This window comes from Phyllostomus discolor, chromosome 13 (assembly GCF_004126475.2).
Source record: "Phyllostomus discolor isolate MPI-MPIP mPhyDis1 chromosome 13, mPhyDis1.pri.v3, whole genome shotgun sequence".
In the NCBI taxonomy this organism is placed as follows: domain Eukaryota; kingdom Metazoa; phylum Chordata; class Mammalia; order Chiroptera; family Phyllostomidae; genus Phyllostomus; species Phyllostomus discolor.
In genome coordinates, this window is record NC_040915.2 from 69,397,143 (window position 1) to 69,417,313 (window position 20,171).

At 44.1% G+C, this 20,171-nt stretch overlaps 1 protein-coding gene across 6 annotated transcripts in view; it reads left to right on the top strand.

Moving 5' to 3' along the window:
* Window positions 1-20,171, top strand: part of NTM (neurotrimin) — a 944,650-nt gene that overhangs the window by 657,761 nt on the left and 266,718 nt on the right. The window lies entirely within an intron of this gene.

Below are 20,171 nucleotides of genomic sequence, written 5' to 3' on the forward strand. Positions count from 1 at the left end.
GTAAGTAAAACGAGAAATGTGGGTGTAGAGGAGTCCAGTCCCAGCGGAAGGACCTGCCTCCTGAAGCCAAATGAAGGTCCACTTGCTGGTGAGCACCTTGAAGAAGCTCCCCCGATGCTGTTACTTCCGTGAGGAATGTGTCATGGGAAACAAATGCAGTGTGTGAAAGATAGGTTTCATCGTAGAACAATTACAGTCCTTAAATGTGAAGTCAAACAAAGACCTCTGCAGATCAACAATGATTTGTCACAGTATAGTCCCTAGGATCTTGATTGGTTCCTTCAGAGAAAATGTTTTATGACTCAGAGATAGGTTAGGAGCATAGATAACTGAAATGTTTTATAGACTTAATGGTTAGTTAACAGGAGAGTCTTTTTTTCTTTATCTACAGTTTGAGATTGAGGATGTGATTATTCTTCATTAGCATTTGAAGAACTGATTATTACAGCTTTTCTAGTTCATAGACTATTCAATCTAGGAAAGACCTTAAGGATTATCTCATTTAATCCTTTTATTTTTCAGCAAGGAAAAGAAATGATGACCCCACAGTAAGTAACAGAGGCAAGATCACATAGTCTCCTTAAAGGTTTTAGAAGTATTATTAAAATATACTACTTTCTTTAACTGCACTAGCATTAAGTTTTCCAGAATGAAAGAAAAATCTTCAATGAGACATTCCATATTTTTGAGGGTCAGGACGAGTGATAACTCCTCCCCACCCCCATGCACTTCCTGTTTCAGAGGCTGGGGGAGTATTTTTATAGTTCTTTCATGGGTGAGTACAGAGAATCTGGTGCTTGCCTCTTCCTTATTCTTATCCAGAAATCAACTAACCATAGAAATTATCAATCTGAAGATTGTATCTTTAAAATCTTTGTTGGGCCGTGAACTTCAATGTCACTAACTTCAAGTTCTATACCAATATGTCTATGCACCTCACACATCAGTGAAGAACATTTTCAGGGTAAATGTTGTTAGATGTCTGTATCTAGAAGGTCAGCCAGTGAAAAGCTTACTTAAGTAGGTGATCAGACAATGGCAAATAGTTTTACATTATATCCAGAAAAAACCCGAGAGGCCATTTTGACTAACCCTCATCAGTATCTGCAGAGGAAGTCTATCTTGGTGCTGTTCTCTGCACACCTAGTTGTGAATACAACTCAGAAGGCTGAGAGTGTAGGGGTGAAGGGGGGACATACAGGGACAGCCTGTCCTCACTGTCTCAGAGAAATACCCTCTTTGATCGCCGGTGGATTATGTCCCATGTTCACTGCACCTTGGCTGGCTGCATGCTTTGATTAAAGCTTTTGTACTTTCTTAACTTGATGATCATTCATTTTTCAGGTCTTGGATTAATGGCTAAATCTGTGTGTTGATCAGAAAACTTTCCTACTGCTGTGGACAGCTTATCTATATATATATATCCACATTATGAACAATCAGACACTAATGGGGTATTGAAAATATTTGTGTACTTTTTAGTCTCCTAGCACCTTGGCTACACAGTTTTAAACTTGTTCATGCTCATATTTGTGATGTTTTTCTGCCAGGGTTTCTCTTTTTTATTAATGAAAAAGAATCTGTTTTATTTGTTGTTGTTGTTGTCTGTTTTCCTTTGTAGAACTGAGAGGACTGGGCAGTGAGAGAAATTTGAAATATCTCTTTGTAGCAGACCTTAAATGAACTTAATATTTTGGCTCTCTTAGGTGTTATTTAATTTGTAAGAAGTTGTATTTATGAATACACTACCCCAAAGTGGGTTCCCTCTTTTTTTTCTACTTCTGTAGTTCTCATTGTCTTTATCAGTCATTTGGCAGTTAATTATGTACTGCCTTGTGGCATTGTAATTTAACTTTTTATGTATTTACATTATCTCTGTAAGTGGACCCAGATTCTTGAGGGAGAGAATTGAATATTAAGCTTTTTGTTTCCTCTCTTAACACCTAGCAGAATGCTATGTGCATAGTCGGCTGTCAAACAGTATTTGCTGAATAATCTACCACACAGAATTTTGTTAATGCCTCTGCATAATGGTCCCAGGGAGAATGTTGCATAAAAAGCGACTATAGTCTTCCCAGTTTAAAATATTTGGTGAAATGCTACAATGGTGATGCTTCAAAAGTCTACAGATTAAATGTTTCAGGGAGTGCAAATTGGCTGTTGGTGTGTGTGCCTGTGCACGTGTGCAGTATTTATGCGCTTGTGTTGGGGAGCCTGTCCCTTTCATCTCTAATATTGGGAACCTTAATCAATTTCTCTGATTAAGGATGAAGAACACTGTGTGGGTAATGGATATCTTGCCATAAATGGCAAGACTGTAATGCTTCAACTGAAAAATCATTAAATCCCAGATTTCAGCCTCTCTCTCGATCACCTATCAGCAGCAGCAAATCTGCTTTAACAGCCAACAATCCCCTTATCTCTCGGTGACTGTGGGCCCTGTGCTGCTGCTTTCTGTAGATGGGAGATAGAGCTGCATCATTACCCAGAGGTGACAAGAATGTAATTTACAGGCTCAATCAGTTCTAGTTACCATGTAATTACAGAGTTATTACATGGTCATTTGTTCCTGATGGACACCAGCGATCTCTTATCGTGTTCTACTGTAGTCTGTTTCTTGTACAGCTAAGGTGTTTAGTTTCTTCTGCATGGAGTGTTAAATGGGGTACTAGGGAGGAAGGACAGAAACAATTTGGGATAAGATGTTGATTATGCTGAGATGCTATTTGTTCTCCTCAATTGGCCTGGTGATAATAACAGCATCCTGTGGCTTCCCTCCCTTAGGCTCCAAGTCCACATTTTCTCCATAAGAGAGAATGGAGACAATATTCTACTTGGCAGCATGGGGGAAATTGGGTGTAAGGAATATTCTGACCCATCCCACCCAGCAATGAGATAGCAATATCAACCTCAAGATTATGTCACTGCCTCTTCTAATTTGAAGCTCATGTTAACACAGGACCTGTTGGAAGAAAAATTCCTTTTTATAATGAAAAGAGGGGGAAAGCATTTAAGTGTGTAATTTAGTATCACAGGGAAATCACAGGAAGGTTCAGGAACCTGCCCAATGTCACTAAGCGAATGCTATGTCTGGAATTCAAACGACAGGGCTTGGCTTCTTCCACTCAAGCCCATTTTAATGAATTCCTGTCATTAGGTGGCAACATGCTTTTAAAAGCACAAGTATGAGATACCATGTGAAGAAATCTGAATATTTCTGCATATTTGCACCAATGATTTAGAGAAGCTCCTTAATCTGGTTTTTATTAATTATCAGTTGATGTGCGTGGCTCCACTTCATTTGCTGACAGTGGCTAACGTGTGAATTCCTAAAGCCATGGCATGATGTGGGCTGTGTGCTGCAGTCAGCGCTGGAGTGAAGATCGGGAGACCTGGGTTCTTGGTCTCCGAGTCTTTCATTCACGGTACAGGTAGGAGTCGATTCGGCAGCCTGTTCAGGCCTCAGCTGCTGTCTCTGGAGAATGGTCGGATGGACCAGATGATTGCTGAGGCCCTTGCAGCTCTGATGGTTGTCTATGACTGTGTGGTTTAAGTTGGCCTGTAGGCAAGTCTAAAAGCAGCTTAGCATCTTCAGACAGAAGGTCCAAGTCTTGGGGAGATAAGGTGGTGTTATCAGAAATGCTTCAGAAATGCTTCAATGGTGTTATCAGAAATGCTTCATGTGCATCGGAGGCAGAAAGGTGCTAACATTTACGTCACATTCTAGTTGATGGAATGCTGTGAATCATTAGCACACTCTCTTCCTTCTCTCTGCTCCAAACACCTTGCCAACTTAATTAAAATACATTTTTTTCCTACTGAATGGCTTAAAAACAGCCCTAATTATAATGTAACCGCTATGTAACTAATATGTGCAGGTAATATTGTGATTATAGATAGACAGCCGTATGCTACTATGTAGCCATTTTCGATGCTGTTAAATTGCTGAAGCAGATAACTCCATGTCCGTGCACAAAGTAATTGCATCAAAGTAATTTTTGTTTGCAAATAAAACCCAGCTTAACTATGTAAATAGGCAGATCTGCAAACAGATATTATAACGTGCATGTGTGCACACATGTGGGGCCGCGTGGCAGTGATTTTCCACCTGTGGGGGCGATGTCAGGAGATCTGGGGCTCACCTGTGGCCTGTGTGGGCTTCTTGGCTTCCAGCTTCCTCTGAGTTCTTGTTCTGCTTTAGTAAGTCTGAGTCATGCCATTCAAATAGGCTACTGAAGGTGGTATGAATTTGTTTTCACTGGAGGGAAAGGGTTGTTCCACTCAATCCACCTCTCTTGCCCTCACTTGCTCCCCTTGTGCATTACTTGGCCAGTGTTGTTCCCAGGGTGGTCCTCTCTGGCTAAACATTTAATATGGAGGGAAGATTTTCTCACTGACAGGACAGGAGTCTTGGTTCTCTGACTTGGGACTCGTTCTTGCCTTTAGGACTGCATGGGTTTTGAGTCAAACAAAGGCATCCAGCTCTACCTTCTGCAAGTCACTTCTCTGAGTTTCCTTTTCCTCAGTCGGAAAAGCAGCAGGGGTGCTAGGATCTGTTTCACAGGCTGTTAGAGGATCTGAGTGAGGATATGCGTGTCGTGTTTGGCACGGGGCCTGGCACGGGATCAGTGGTCAGTCACTGCTGCTGCTGCTGCTGCTTCCCTGCATGCCGCCACTGTGGTGTAGGCACCCTGCTATTCCAGCCTGACTTCCTGTGCCCTGTTAACAAAGTTAAGTCTGATTTCAGGCTCATCCCGATGTGGGCCATCAGCTCCAAAGAAGGAAGCCTGTAGTATTCCTCAGGGTTCTCCAGAGGAGCTGGTAGGTTACATAAGCCATGTCCTAGGCATCGCCCCTTTCTCCCTGGAGGCCTCCTTATTACATTGAGGTCCCTTGGTGCACTGCCCCCCAGGCTATGGACAAGCAGTAAGGAGTGGTGGACAGACCATTCTAAAACTCTCCAGCCTTTACATTTTGAGAACAAAGTTTCATTTGCTCTCATACTCTTCAGCCTCTTTGGAAGCCCTTTCTGCTGCCAATAGGTGATCTAATTAACCTGGCCAAGTCTTGAAAGAAGAAAACAGATCTGAACCTGCCCATGTGCTTCGTTTCCAGATTCTGGTTTGGATGTCCACTCACCATCTGCCAGCTGTGTAACCATGAGAATGCCATTTGAGTGCCCTGTGTTTGCTGGTATAAAAATAGGGTACTATCTAATTCCATTGTTGTGGCAAAGACTAAACTTCATATATGTTCATATATGTGGAAGTACCTAACAGATCGCAGCATAGAGCAGGCATCCAGTAAATGTTCATTTTGCTCTGCTTATGTAACCTACCAGCTCCCCTGGAGAACCCTGAGGAATACCACAGGCTGTCTTCTTTGGAGCTGATGGCCCGCATCGGGATGAGCCTGAAATCAGACTTAACTTTGTTAATAACAGGGCACAGGAAGTCACGCTGAAATAGCAGGGTGCTTACACCACAGTGGCGTTATAAAATAAACATGATGTTCCATGTCTAGTATTTAAAACAGACAAGGTTTCAGTTACATTTATCTAGAGGGGAGCCCTTCTTTGTTGGAAATGCACATAGCCTGTATCTCTTTGTTGTTTTTGCTCGGTGTTTTATTCATGCATTGGGCGTGTTTAGGGGAATCTTTTTTGTGTGTTTTGTTTTTGTTTCATTCATTTGCAGGTAAGGTGATGGGAGAGAACTCCACACAGAGCCCAGTGTGTGAGGGTGGCATGTGGAAGTGAGGAAGGCTCCCTGGACTGGGCCTAAAGTGCTGAAAGCAAAAGGACTAGTTTACCAAATCCCCTCAAATGTATGCAGAATAAACTTAAGCATATTTAGACAGTCAAACATTGTATCTTTGTCTCTGAGCATTAATGTGCTGGCTTGTGGGATTATTAAACTGTAATTCCCTAAGATATATTTATGTCACTCAGTGGGTATGCATGTACGATCATTAACAAAGCCATGATTTGTGATTCCTGCTTCTCCGTTGGTAAATGGGAGCAGGTTGAGGACCTTGAGTAATGTCAGAAGCTGGGGCAAACACCCACCCTTGTGCCTTAGTCCTTGGAAAATTCTGAGCCATAGTGGAAAACTGTAGGATTTGCAAACAGAAGACATGAGGACTTATTCTGCTACTGCCATTAATTAGCAGTTTTGCTGCCCATAAAAGCTGTGTTCTTTCACGGGATTGAGAGAAAAGCATTCTACAAACCCAAACATGGGAGTTTGTGGTGTGGCAGAATTTATTTGGGGGGAGTAGGAGGCTGCCCCTGGGTTTCCAATGTCCTATCTCTGTTCATCCTACCATGGTAAAAAGCCCAATTTTGTCTCTGTTTCATATTAAAGCTTAGTCTTTTGGAGGACATGCTGTCTGCTGTGGACCCCGGTGACTGCTAGACCCCATGACTGCTATGGAGAGAATGAGTGAACCAATGGGGTGACTGTGTGTCATGGAGCAAGACAGAGAAGGGCTTTGTTCCCTGGGATTATATTCTGTCAGTCTTGGGAAGGACCAGGAACTTATTAAAAAGTAATTGATCAATTTCCCAAGCTTTTCTGGGCTTTCGATGGGTCCACCCCCTAACCAATCCATTCCCAAGATTTTCCAGGGTTGTTTCTCTCATCCAGCCCAAACCTTTCCCCAGGCTAGACTGGCAGGTGTTTCTGGTCATCACCTGGACTCCTGCTGTGCCTGTGCTCACTTCCCCCTTTCTATCGTTCTGTCCCTTCCCCCGTGATCTGCCCAAACCGGCTCAGGTTCCCTGGGAGCTGTGTGAGGCTGTAACTTCCCAGTGAAACGATGATATCTAATTCCCTTTGCTCTCTTCCTTTTGTAATATCTAACTACCTATGCTAAAAGTTTGACTTTGGGCAAGTCACTGAATCACTGTGAGGCTTAGTTTCCTCATCAGTAAGAATGGGATAATGTTTATCATATTGTGAAAATCAAGAAAGCTACATACGAGTATATTAGCGTATTAATAAACTGTAAAACACTAACTATAGTTATGCTATTTGTTATTAGTCATCCTGAGTTATTACTCAGTTATTTAATCTGGGAAACAAGTATCAGGGTTATAAGCTAATCATCATAAGGGCCTGCCTTTCTGTTGGCTGTGTTAAGTTCATAGTCATGCAATGTTTAGATATTGGTGAGTGGCAGGTGACTGACTTGATTTCTTTCCTGAATGTCAGGTAAACATCTACATGCTTTCCTCTAGAACTAAAATGAAGAACTCAATTGGGTCAGAACTTAGAGAAGCGGCTTTTTTATATGCCAGTAATGAAAAAGTAGTATATGAAATTATAAACACAATAGCATTTACATTAGTACCCTCCCAAAATGAAATACTTAGATATAAATCGAAGAAAATACTTGTACGATCTATGTGAGAGAAACTAAAAATTTTAATGAACAAAATCAAGGAACCGAATACATGGAGAGATATTGCACATTCAAGGACAGGAAGACTCCGTTTGTCAAGATGTCAGTTCCCCCCAACATGATCCTTAAATTCAGTGCAATCCCAATCAAAATCCTGGAACACTATTCCATAGATGTAAAAACAAACAAACAAACAAACAAACAAACAAAGCTGGTTCTAGAGTCTGTAAGGAGAGGGAAAAGACCTAGAGTAGCCAACACAGTATCGAAGGAAGGGAACGAAGCTGGAGGACTGACACTACTGACCACAAGACTGAGTGTAGAGCGTAAAGCTATGGTCGTCACACAGAGTAGTAAGAGAATGCACACGTGGGTAACTGGGATAGAGCAGAATGTAGAGGATGTGTTTTACTTTGATCTAAGGTGTTACATGGCGTGCTCCTTGTCTTGTTTTGGCCTCTGTGTGAGCTGAGGGGAATAGCCATTCTTCTAAAACTAATATGGCTGCTGTAATTGGAAATGCTCAAGACGCATTTACACTTCCTGCTGGTCAGTCATCTCTCCGCAGGGTCCCAGATGTGATTCTTTGTGCTGAAGAAGAATGATTTCACCAGCAAATAAAAATGACATCCAACTCCATAGGCACAGGGTTTGTGTCCCTCTTGTTCATCTTTTATCCCTACCATCTAGGACTCTGACTGGCGTTCAATGGATGCTCAAAATAAGTATGTGTGAGCTTATTCCTACAGTGGGCAAAGGTACTTCATTTACGTCTCTGTGACATAGTAAAAGCATGAAGAATCCAAGATTAAAGTGGGGAGTTCTGAAGGCAGGGGCTGCTATTAGGAGGCCAGAGCATATATGAGTGGATTTAGAAATCCTTTTACATCCTTTATGGGAAAAGGGAGGTTTGAAAATGACTTCTTTTGGCAGTGTTCTATGTTTACTTCCATGCTCTCACTACCGTTTTTGGTTTGTATCTTTCCAAACTCCTGTATGACGACTAAAGATGTGGGATCTGTTATAAGGGTTGACTTAATTCTTTCTCCTCTAAACCACATGGGCTCTGGTTAATGGGTTTGCCAAAAGCAAAAGGAACAATCTTAACCACCTGTCACTTAACAAAGAACCACATGCCTTTCAACACGTTGGGGGGAGGGTGCTTCTGACAGGCTGTCTATCCCTCACAGAGCTCCCATTGCTGCACAATCACTGAAGTTCAGCGTGTATGAGGCCAGGGACTCAGGGGCGTGTGTGGCCCTCCATGGAGCCACACAGACCCTGACTCAGGCAATTTGGGATCACTCACAGTTTGTACAAGGTTGGAAAGTGGTCACTCATTTGCCCTTGGCTGCTCCTTCTGGGTCAGTGCAAGCACATGGCTCAATCAGTCTCCCCATAGCTGGATGTCAGGGGAAAAAAATGGTCACAACATCAGCTATTCAGGAAAACTATGGTATTACTGTTGTTCTAGCACTACCAATTGATGTCTGTAGGGGAGGAGAGAGTTAAGATTGCCAAGAATCGTGCCAAGAATGAAAGCACTGGTCTGTGTAGATCACGTGGCCAACATCACTTTGTCCTAGAATCATTCTCCTGGCTAAAGAAGGCCCAGTCTTATCGGGACAGGATAAGTGACCATGCTGTCATTCTAATAGGTTAAAGGGCAGGTCCTGACTGTGCATGTCTCAACACTTGATACGGGGCTTATGTGCATACTGTGAGGCTGTGCTAGGGCTTACAACCATCTCCTAATCTCAGCCCCCCTCCTCAGACGTAGGCCTCTGGTGATACTAACTTTGCCTATGTGGCTCTTTCAAGCACATATAAGACCTTTGCACGTTAAGATTTATGTTGCTGCTGCAGTACATAGAAATCAGGATAGGCAGGGCATTTAGTGTTTCAGAGATGGGAAATCTGAGGCCCAAATGAATATGAATTGTAGAAACCTATGAGTCCATTCAGGAGAAAGGTTGCCTCTCCTGAATATCCCATATTGCCTCTTGTGTGCGTCTTCTCATGGATCAAGATGTTTTCTGATTTCTGTATTTCCACGATGGCCTACAGCCTTGAGAGATGATGAAAAATACAAGACAGATCTGGGAAAGGAAGAAGAACCAAGCTGCCCCACTTGCTGTCATGTGTACTTCCTGGGGCACAAGGCAAATCAGTCACCATAACAGAATTCTAGACAGAGCAAATCTTCTAATGAGACTGCCTTCAAAGCAGCCAGCGCTTCCGCGAGTTGGCCTCCGTGGAGCCCTGCCTAGAGAAAGGGGCCTTGGCAAGATGAAGGGAAAAGGCTGTTTCCATTGTGTAGTAATAGCTTTAGACAGTTTCTTATCGGGTTGTTTGTTGCATTCTGTTCATTGTCGGGAGACACCGTTCCTGTGATCAGCAGTTACGCATTTCTTTATACTCTTTAAAGGGTTAAGCGTTCACAGCTCTGTGAGGCAGTTGCAGATCTAAAGGAAGTGAGTAAGAGGTGATGCCGACAGTGTTGCTGGGAAGGAAGAAAAATGCGAAGGAAGTCAAAGTGAGAAAGGAGGGGACGAGGGCACGGGTAATGGAGCTTGCCCTCGAAAATGTATTAGACTACCCTCTTTAAAAATTGATAACATTTTTTTTCAGTGTATAGTTCTATGTTTACAGATATCTGAACTTATCCTTTTGGTGCATTTTCTTATATTTAGCTTATTTTACAAACACAGTAATATAATTTCCTATATAAGTAATTATATTTTAGACATGATTATAATGGTTATATTCTATTCTACAGCAAGTCCACTATTTCCTTAAATATAATTCAAAAAGACAGGCACAGAAGGTCTTTAACTGCCAAGTTGGAGTGCAGCTGGGTCAGAGACAGTTTCCATGAAGCACGTTTCTCCAGTGGGGGTCAGCATCGGTGGGGTAGAGGTGCGCTTTTCTGGGCTCCCCCTTTCCAGTGGCACAGCGTGATGGGCCTGCATCGCAGCATCCTGGATCACCAGCTCACTGTCTTAGACCCTCTGGAAGAGGTGATTTTTTTTTCTGAGTTTTTTCCAGGACTCCCATTATCTTTGGAACTCCATCAGTAGGCGCACAGCAGTGTTTTGGGTGAGAAAATAAAAAGACGAGAGACTACTGTTGTCCTGATTCTGCACCAGTTAAGTATAGAAATATGGTTGCTTATATAAAGTCAAGAAACCAAAATGGAATTTGGTCTGCGCATCTGTCTTTCCCACCAGACTGTAGCCATCTTTACTGCATGACCTTAGATGAGTTACTTAACATATTCAGGTCTCCACAATGTGGGGTAATCATAGCGCCAACTGCACAGGATGGTTTAGAGGACCAAATGAGACGAATAAGGTAAGGTGCATGAAGTGCTTCGCACTGAGATTGGCACTGAGCAAACACCCAAGGAATGGTGACATGCTTGTCATTGTGTCATTATTGTCATCATTCTGAGATTGTTCCACCGCAGAGACAAATACTATGTGTCTTTGTTGAAGACATTCATAAACATTTGTTAAATTGAACTAAGTCTTCTAAGTAAAGATAAATAAATAAGAAAAAGAAAAAAGGTGTTACTTTATATGATAACACATCACTTCTGTGGCCAGTGGAGAACACATACATCCTTCCTGCTGTGAGTTATTATATTCTCTGAATGCACATAGGCCTTTCATATGACCTAATGATTAATGACTTATGCAAAGAAATTTTAACACCATTAATAAAATAAAATTAAGCAGCGAGCTTTCCCCACTTTTTTTTGACAGTGTGAGGTTTTCACCTGTCCTCCTGGGAACAACAGGTTTCTGGGAACATGCAGAACACAGAAAATAGATCAGATGGTGCTCCACTGCATTACCAGCGTCTTCCTGCCAAGCATGTGGGCTGGATCCAAGGTACTCTTCAGAGAGAAGGACCTTTGGGGCATGAAGAAAAGAGGGCAGCTGAGTTCCCTGTCTTTCATCTATTTATCTATGTATCTATGTATCTATGTATCTATGTATCTATCTATCTATCTATCTGGTATCCTTTAACCCCCTTTGCTAACTCTAGTCTTTTGTGTGCTTATGGACTGAGATCTGAAATGGGTATTAGTCATTCAAGGAAGGATGAGCAAGATTCTGGCACAGGGTGCTCAGGAAAGGAAGTCTTATCCAGTTAACTGAATAATTTTTCCATGTTGAGGCCCAAATTCAATCAGTGTATCCAGGCTGGGCTGATGCTGATCCCTGAGTGTCCCTTATGAATAATTTGTCCCCAGGCCTTTGCAGAGCAGGGTCTCCATCACAGATGACATTTTCCTTTTTTTTTTTTTTTTTTTGCAAAGACTTGGTCTTAAACTCTGTTATTCATTTTGAAGCAAAATGTCCTAATCTCTGAAACGAGAATTCTCAGACTTTGAAATTAGGGAAGTCTGCCAGAACCCAGTCATCATTGAAATTCCTGAGAAGATGCTAGCTGCTGGTCATAGCTCCATTCTTGACCATCGTGGACTGGGCTGGACAATAGGCTAGCTCAGCTAAAGACTCATGTTTCTGGCACACTCTCTTTCTCTGGGACCCCACTGTTTTCTCATTTAACAGCTTGGAGGCCAAGAAAAGAGAACTCTGTCTTTCCCAGTGAACTACTCCTCGGCGTGATTTTGAGGATTCCATTTCATCCTTGAACCATAGTTGAACTCCTCTCCAGATAAACATGAGTGGACCAACCACGTGCTCTCCAAGTGTATGGTGGGATTGCCCTTGTAGCCCTCATGCCCTCACTTCCTATGTTGACCTAGAATCTAATTCTTAATTAGTTCATATCAATTTTTTTGTAGCTGTGTGCAGCTAGGCTTACACTTGCACATATACTCTTAGCTACATTTAAACCCTTAGGAGGGAGAAGCTGTTTATTCTTTATTTGCCTTTTGGATGAGCTTGGAGGCTAGAGGTGTACATGAGAGTCTCAAAGCATACTGCTTCCTGACCAATACATGGGCTTCCTCTTCTCTGCTGAATCTGAAGTTAGAGGAGCAGCAATGCACCCCATACAGGCATGCCTCCAGCACTCCCTCCACTTCCCAAGCAGAGCCCAAGAGCCTCCCTTGAATACCAGACAATCTCTTCTGTTCTGTAATGGTTTCTGGGCCTTCCCACACCACACACAACCCCAGCACCTGTGTGGGGAGTGTGTGTGCCACTCTTTGGTGCCAAGAATAGAAAGTGCCAAGTATTCCATCCTGGGGGTGAAGAGCAGAGCCACCAAAGCCCTTACCCCTTTGCTTGTGTTTTCTCTGAAAACAGGAAAAGGGCAGGCTCTCTCACTCATTAGAGTGGAAAGAGTTCTGCCTTTCTTGACAGGATTCCAGCGTCCCTTGGAAGCCATGTGTGAGAAAGCAGTGTGAACGCTGTTGACGTTTGTGGATGGCTGGGTCCAGATGGCACTGACAATGGCTCAGGGACCCAAAAGTCAAGGGACCCCAGCAGAAGTTGTTTTGGTCTCAGCATTGGCATCCAACATCCTCAAAACAGATAGACAGACGAACCAAAGCAAACAACGGCAGCAGCACTAACAACAAAACTAGAAGGAGTATGATCTCCAGATCGAAAGAGCTGTTCCTTTCTGAGCGGCTGCTGAAACACGGCAGACAGCAGCCAGAGTCAGCCCTACCCCGCAGGAGACTTCAGTCTACCCGACACAAGGCAGAGGACTCTGTAGTATGGCTTGGGATTTTTCTTTTTATTTTGTTGTCAATTCTGAGCCCAAAGGAAAGGAAATTAAGTTTTTCAGATGTGGCCAGGTCATGGAAAATGTAATTGAATGAAAATATAATTGGAGGGTGATGTAGCCTCCTGACTTTATGGTTACACACCTCAAATACTTACTGACAAGAAATGAAAAGAACAAGTCAGACACATCTGACAGAAAGGAGAAAAATCAGAGCATAAAGTAGATCTGAAAAAAAATTCTTGAGGGACCCCTGGAGGAAGATGTCACCAGGTGGCCCAGGGATGGAGACCACGTGGGGTCACATGGGCACGGGGCATTTCTGAAGATAATGGACAGAGAATGTTTTTCCCTTCACCCTGTCACCTCTGTCAGGACTGGTCACCTGTGATCAAGTTTGCTGGGTCCTTCTTTTTACCCATTTCCAGCTCGTCTCTGGAAGTAGGGCTGGGTTGGGGCAGGGATAGGGATGGCTAAGTAGAGGAGACAGAAGGCAGCACTTCCAGGGAGCTGGGGAGTCACCCCCTAAAAACACTTGTTTGCTGTCAGTGGGATCTCTCTCGCAGTGGCAGGCAGAGGGAGAGGCATGCCCTTCACTGTGACCTCGCTGCCTTCGGCACTGCTGGAGATGTTTATGGCTCCCGTCACACTTGCCTGGGACCAGGTTCTACTCATGTCTGTGGTGCAGTAGCTGGTGGGTTCGGGCTTGTCCAGGGAAGATGGTGCTGTGTTCAGCTAGAGCTGCAGTGTGGGAAAATCAGGGAGAGGCAAAGACAGATCACAGAGGGGCAGCTACCTGGTTAGCTCATTCAAGAGGGCAGCCAAGAAGGCTCTGGTCAGTTTGATGTACCTTCTCCTGGACGGAAGAGGAGCAGCCAGCTCAGGTGACCTGCCCTCGGGGAGAAACTGGCCTCCTATGCTCCAGGTTCTTTCTAGAGGGCTCTCCCAGTAGTGTTCACAGGGTCTCCAGCCTCAACGCCAGGGTATTTTTAGAGATGCATTGTCTCCTTCCCAGCTGCCTCACTGACCTTTTCTGACTTTCCGGGTTGGGCTGTCTTAGAGGCAGTTGGGAATTTGCTCAGTGGCATTTACCTAACAGAGGCCACTGGCAGCCTGACATGCCTGAGTGACTTTAGGGTTTGGGAGAAAGTACGAGTAAGAGAATGGGGAGGGTGGGAAGGAAGGATGGGAGACATAAGCTCCTCTTTCTTGCAATGCTGTGCAAGGCTGAAAGGCAGGCTGGGTGGTAAATAATTGCCCAGCCAGGGGCAAGCAGTGGGAGACCCAGTTCCCTAGACATGCAAACCCAGGTCTGAAGCTCGCAGGACTTGAAGAGCTGTCTGTTCTCATAGCCCCTGCCCCTCTGGAACAGTAAAACATTCCACAGCTTGTTCTCACACCCCATGTGGACAAGCCCATCTCTTGAAGACTTGTCTTGTTCTGAACATTGCTGCAGTAGATTCTTAGCAGACAAAGAAGCGGGAGAGGTACCAGGCACTTCTGTTCCTGGAGGAGATGCATTCAGTAATAATTTATTTTGTATACTGGGCACTATGCTCACCATTGGAGCAAGAGAGAAACTGCCCTGCCTTCGTGGGTGTTACCATCAAGTGAGGAGACAGCCGTCAACACACAATGACATGAGGCATGGCTTACAGCCAAGATCTGGGCTTCAGAAGGGAAGTGTGTACTATGGGCGGGCTATGAGGGGACATGGCCCGGACTGAAGAGTCTGGAAGGAGTGCCATCTCAGCTGAGACTTCAAAGAAGAGGAGGAGAAATCTAAGTAAGGGGGGCATTATAGAACTCCCAGTGATCCAAAGGTCCTCAGGTCAGAAGCAGCAGAACCCAGGGACGCCAAAAGGCCTCTTTGGTGGGGACAGTGGCAGCAGAGAGGAGCTCACATGGGCCGACAAGTGACTCCCCTTTGCCTGCTCCTGTTTTGCATTTCATAGTTATATGTCTTGCTTCCCCACAGATCTGATAAACAACCTACATTGTCTTGTTCCTCCTAACAGATAGTAGGAACTCTGTAGACTGGACTTGATGACTTCAGGGCTATGCTGTGTGTCAGGGTCTGGGCAGGGGGTCTTGCTGCCAGCTGGCCAACCTACCTTGACCAAGAGAGGTGTCTTGTTTTGTGGTTGAGGATTTGCCTTCTGGAGGCAGGTATGTGTCTATTCCTATCCCTGTTATTTTGGCCAAGTTACCTCATCTCCCTAAGTCTCAATTACGTTGTAGAAAAATATAGGTAATGCCTATCTTTATTCATATGTAGATAATGATGATGATAATAATAATAACATTTCTCTGCTAGACACTGTTCTGGGGGTGTTTCATAGGTATTAATTCATTCAATCCTTCGAGTGACTCTGTGAGGCAGAGAATATTATTATTCCTATTTTATAGATGAGGAAACTGAGGCACCTGAAAAATTATTTACACAGGTGCTATGTGTTAGAGCCTGGGTCTGGAATCCATGGATTCTGGGCGGGGAATCTGCACTCTTACTTACTGTGTTTTTCTTTATATTGTCAGTTCCTTCGGAGCCCAGAGTTGCTGGGGATGCTGAGTTCACAGTGACCAGAGGGAAGGAAGCGAGGTGGCCACAGTCAGCCAGGCTCCCTTCTAATCCCCCTTTGTATATCGGTATTTTGTCTAAGGCTATTATTTTCCCATGACTGTTGGTCCCCTGTGTCCCTGGGATGAGGCGGGAGGAACCTGAAGGGAAGGCTTCAGCTGCTGGGACAGCAGCCCCTGGTGGTGACAAGCTGCCAAGCTGGCAGCAGGACTGGCCCAGGGAACTAGAAGCCCCCGTTATCCCAGAAGGCCCCCGTGGGAAGAGCGTCAACTGAGTGCTGACCACTCCTCATCGCTCACCCACACATGCCCATCTGCAGTTTTAATCCAGAACGTGAGGACCAGAGCTCTGTCTGAAGTTTCTCAAGTGCTGGGTTTATTTCAGAAATGATTGTCGGGGGCTCATGGATGCTGGTTGCTTATTGCACTGTGATCCCTGAAGATTGGATTCAGTGCTGTGGATGCTGGCAGAGTAATGGGCCTGACCTTGCCAGTGGGGTCACTGACTGATTGCACCAGCTGGACGGTGCTCATCTTCCAGGCTGCGCAGAGATTGGAGGTGGGAGGATTAATTGAATTGGTGGGGGAAGTGTCACCTTTAAAATGTGGAAAAAAGCACACACAACAATTCAGACCATTTGTACAGAAGTTAATATAATTATTAAAGGGGAATAAAAATATTGGCATGTTAAGAAAATATCCAACTGGTTTAGAAAACTGTTTTCTAAATCCTCAACCCACACTTATCCAGAGGAGGAATACTCACCAATCCAAATTTGCTCTTAATCCTTAGTCCACAAAAGTGTGATCCCACCATTTCACCAGCTAAGAACTGGTGTGAATGCTAATTGGAGCTCTCCCTCTGCCCCCCCTCCCTTTCTTGTTTGGATACCAGCTTTCTCTCTGAGTTTGGGAGACCTGACTTATTGCCCCCCAGAGAGTAGGGTTTGGATACTACATTCACTACTCTCTTTGGCACTCACAGTGTAAAGGACACTTTATCAGGTGAGAATGTGAATCTTGTCAACAGCCCCCTGCTCTGCCAGCTTATCGGGGAGAGGGGCAGGGAGAGCAAGATTCCGAGAGATGTTCCTAGTCCTGTTCGTGCCCGAAGAGTGATAGATAATAACATTTCCAGTCAAGCAATGGCAGGAAATCTAATGGACAGGAATTAAGGCGCCAAATGGAAAAGTCAATCGCATATGCAGTCCAAGTTTCATATTTGAAGGAAATGTTATTTGATTTGGAGTCTCCCTCCCCACCCCGACTCCACTCCCTTCTGTGAGACAGGCGGAATAGCAGAATTAATTCTCTCTCAGCAATCAAATTTTCCAGGCTCAATGAGTCTCTCTGTGTGTGTATAAATTTTCCTTAAACTTGTACTCATGTTTTGCAAATGTATATTTCTCAAATGTGTTAGGTATTTCAAAGCCCCACATATGTAAAAGGAAGAATCTGTTATTTCTTTTCTTGTGATGTCTTTTGTTACCTCTAAAATAGACTTAAAGCGAGAGCTAAAAGAATACAAATAAAATTAATCACGATACTGCTTCTGTAGTGTTATCCATCTCATTTGTGTGGTGTTTGATAGTTTTCCGCTGCATTTGCATTGCACTTGATCGAAATCACTAATGGCAGTGGAATATCAATCACAACAAAAATAATTATCAACTAAACACTGGGCATGCATGATTTAAGTTAATGCTTCCCATAGTTCTAGGAGGGAGCAGCTCTCACGGCTGCTCCTCGTTTACCAATAGAGAAACTCAAGCTTAAGGGGTCAGGTAATATGCCCAATATCTCTCACTCAATAAGTGGTGGAAATGAGGTTTGATCCCAGGCATTTCTGGCTCCAGAGCCTGACCTCTTAAAAGTTTCACTGTCTGGTGATGAGAATGAGGCGCAAAGGATTTGTCAAGGCACAAATGAAGGAAGGACAGGTCCATGCCCTTAACTGAGGTTTTGTCACCTCTTACAGCTGCTCTTCTGCCCTTGTCTAGGCAAGAATCAAAGAGAATCTAGTCACCAAATCACTGATTCCTGTAGGGTAGAAACCTCGTTGTCCCTTTCTCAATACAGCAGGTAAAGGTAGTGGAATTCTGGAGCAAGCCTGTAGGTGCTGATGTGGAAAGTAGAAGGGATCAGTGAGGGTGGGGAGCGGATCTTCTAAGAGTGAAATAACAAGAAACAAATGAAGGAATACTCACTCTCTCTTTTCCCACCATCCATCCTTCCAAACAAAATTTTTGCATATTGTGTAAACACTAGCTTCAAAGGCTCAAACAGAGAATTCATCTTCTCTAAAGCTGCCCAGGTGTTTCTTAAAACAGAAGGTATTTAATATGTTTTCTTTGTTTCCCTTGTGTTTATTACCATAATTGGTGGATTCCCTTCTAGTAGCAGCTGCTAATCCCCAGCACCCCCACCCCGCGCCAGAGTAGCTGCACTGAATCTTGTGATCTGTTTAGAGTAGCAAGTGGTTACCAAACAAAAATCAACCAGGAAAAAAAAAGGTGAAAGCAAAATAAACGTTGTGTCTCAGCCTCTTTCTGGACAGAGGGCCTGAGGTTCTGTATAGAAACTGTGTACACTCCAAGTCAAGCACCTTCAATTTTCATTTTTTTTTCCTTTAAGCAAAGCTGTAGATTTAGCTACGAAGCCTTTGTCTATGCCATATGCCATATATGAATGCACACAGGTGACTCCATTTGGAGGCATATTCACTGAAGACAGCCAAACAACTTTGAATACATACCTCTTTTCTGAAGAGCTCAAAGCAACTTTGTATTTATTATGCGGTTTCTTCTCAAAATATCCCTTAACATGCCAGGGTGACAGGGATGATTTCCACTTTGGGAGAGAGGAATAAATGAAGGTGCAGTTAGTTCACAGTGAAATAGAAGAATGCCTCATCTCCTTGAATGTGCTGGTGGCAAACTCGACCTAGACCAGGCCTGCAGAGGGAGACACAGGTGGGAGGGACAAGAGTGAACACACCACTTTATGACCTTGAGATTTTGGAGCACTATCAAATCTACCTTGAATGGAAAAAAATATTTGTAGGTTGTCCAGTAACCTTCTAAAATCTCAGCCAAATGATTCTGTAGTTTACAACTAAGTTAGTGAAATGATTATGGTAGATGACAGACCTGGGATGGAAGAAGTGGAGAACGAGTGCCCCCTTCCTGTGGGGACTGGATCTCGGAATGACACAGCATGGAGTCGCTGAGGAGCAAAGGCAGGGGCCTCTCAGCAGGCCCTAAAGGGCTTGCTGCAGGGATGTAGCAGAGGATGTAGGACGTGAGTAGGAAGCAGAGCCTGAGAGGATCTCAGAGGTGCTGCAGTGCGGGTACACAGGTGTTTAACGTGTTGTGCACATGGGGAAAGATACACCTTCAGGGAATGTAACTGCTGGGGACATTTAGGTATTCCAAGTTCTTGGCCATGTGGACATAACAACAGTTGTCAAGAGCGGAAAGTCACACACAATGAATATGTTGCATGTGTTGATTTTGCTTTGCTTTGCTTGGGCCTTCCTCGTATTGACACCGACAGTAGTGACTGAGGGTGACAATCATGTACTAGGGACTGTGTTAACGGCCTTCACTAAATGTCCTCATTCTGCCCTCACAGCATGTTGTCATCACCCCTGTTTTGGAGGTAAGGAAGTCAAGGCTTTTAGAGATTCAAAAACTCATCCAAGGTCACACAGCTTGAAGTGACTGTGGGGTGTGGGTACTCAGCCACTACTACGTCAGGCCTTTCTCGTTAATTTGTTTAGAAAGGACTTTGACATTCCCATTGATTGGCCTGTAGGTCCCAGCACAGGTCTAGAAATAAAATGCCCTTTGACCAGCTGACGTTGTAGTTAGCTCCCCAGGTTCTGATCCTGGATCTGTCACTCACTAGGTATGCCACGATGATCAAGTTATTTAGCCTCTCTGCGCTTTGTTGGCTGGGGTAAAGACTAAACGAACAAATATTTGTAAATTACTTCAGCAAAGTTATTTGCCATTACAAGACTTTGAGAAAAGCTTTCAGGTTAAGTGAATGAAATCAGACAGGGTCCGTGTTCCCTGCTAAGCAGTAGACTGGAGCGAGCCATGTTACAAAGGATGAGCCTGGCTGGAGGTGGCATCAGATACAGCTGTATCTTTGTCAATTTCCATCCTAAATCTCCTCACTCAAACACCTTTTATAGGCACTAAATTTGCTTTAGGCTGATGAAAGCAGATGTTCCATTTAGACCCTCACCCCTCTCACCTACCTGCCTCATCTCAAAGACACACGTTCCCCCTCAGGACTCGCTCGGGGCACCAGGAGCCCATGTGTCTGAGGCGGAGGATGGTGCTTGGAGCAGTTGTTTCTGGAGAGCCAGCGCCGCAGAGGGGTTACCGCATTATCTGGGCAAACTGGAATAATGTGAGCCCATCAGATAAACAAACATACCAACTCAGAAATGAATAGAAACATGTTTA